This window comes from Etheostoma spectabile, chromosome 24 (assembly GCF_008692095.1).
Source record: "Etheostoma spectabile isolate EspeVRDwgs_2016 chromosome 24, UIUC_Espe_1.0, whole genome shotgun sequence".
Classification (NCBI taxonomy): Eukaryota; Metazoa; Chordata; class Actinopteri; order Perciformes; family Percidae; genus Etheostoma; species Etheostoma spectabile.
Genome location: NC_045756.1, coordinates 3,774,650 through 3,775,467, shown reverse-complemented (window position 1 = coordinate 3,775,467; position 818 = coordinate 3,774,650).

The following is an 818-nucleotide window of genomic DNA, read 5'->3' as shown; positions in this document are numbered from 1 at the left end:
CCCTCTGCCCCACCAGACGAGGAAGCCATCTGTCAGCGAGCTACCTGCTCAAGGAAGTGACCTGCTTCCTCTGGGAGGACAGAGCGGTTGAGGCTTTCGAGCGGGTGAGGCTTTCCACACCAGCAGGAAATGAGCCGGAGGAGTGATGTTATTTAGGAGACGCTCATTTGTAAAGGATGGGTTTAAGAACATGTGATCTTTTGAATGAGAGCCAAAGCCGGTAATGGGGGTAGGGGGGTTGCTGCCTGGGAAAAAAAAAAACAAGGAGCTGCTGTTTGTGCTGGATCAGAGACTTTCTGCTCAGAGGTCTTGTACACCAACTCGTCACTGTAGTTTGGAACTGGGTTCCCCCCTCCCCCCCCCCCATGCTCCTGTGACTGTGTAGTCTGTGTGCAGAGGACATTAGAAGAGCAATTTCTCAGTCCTGCACAAAGGAAACCTGACGCTGTTTGTCCGCTGTCTCTGATATCTCGTCGGTATAATGTGAAGTCATTGCTGTGTAACTGCATCATTGTTTAATTTTAGCTTCATCCTGATGAGTTTAAACCATTTAAACAACTAATCCTTGGAGCGGTTCTTTGAGTTTATAACAGCTTGTTTGTAGCAGTCAGACAGCCATTCTGTGCCCGTTTATTTTACCTCAACAGAGAAAAAGACTGAAGATAGAAGATAAAATGACTCAAAGTTGAAGTCAGACTCCAGAATATGGCCAACAATTCATCAAGTCCTTGTGATGAACGAATGCAATTTGGCCCTTTTTAATTAGTGATACTGTTTTGAAATAAAAATTAAACCCTTAAAACCCTAATGGAGCCTTA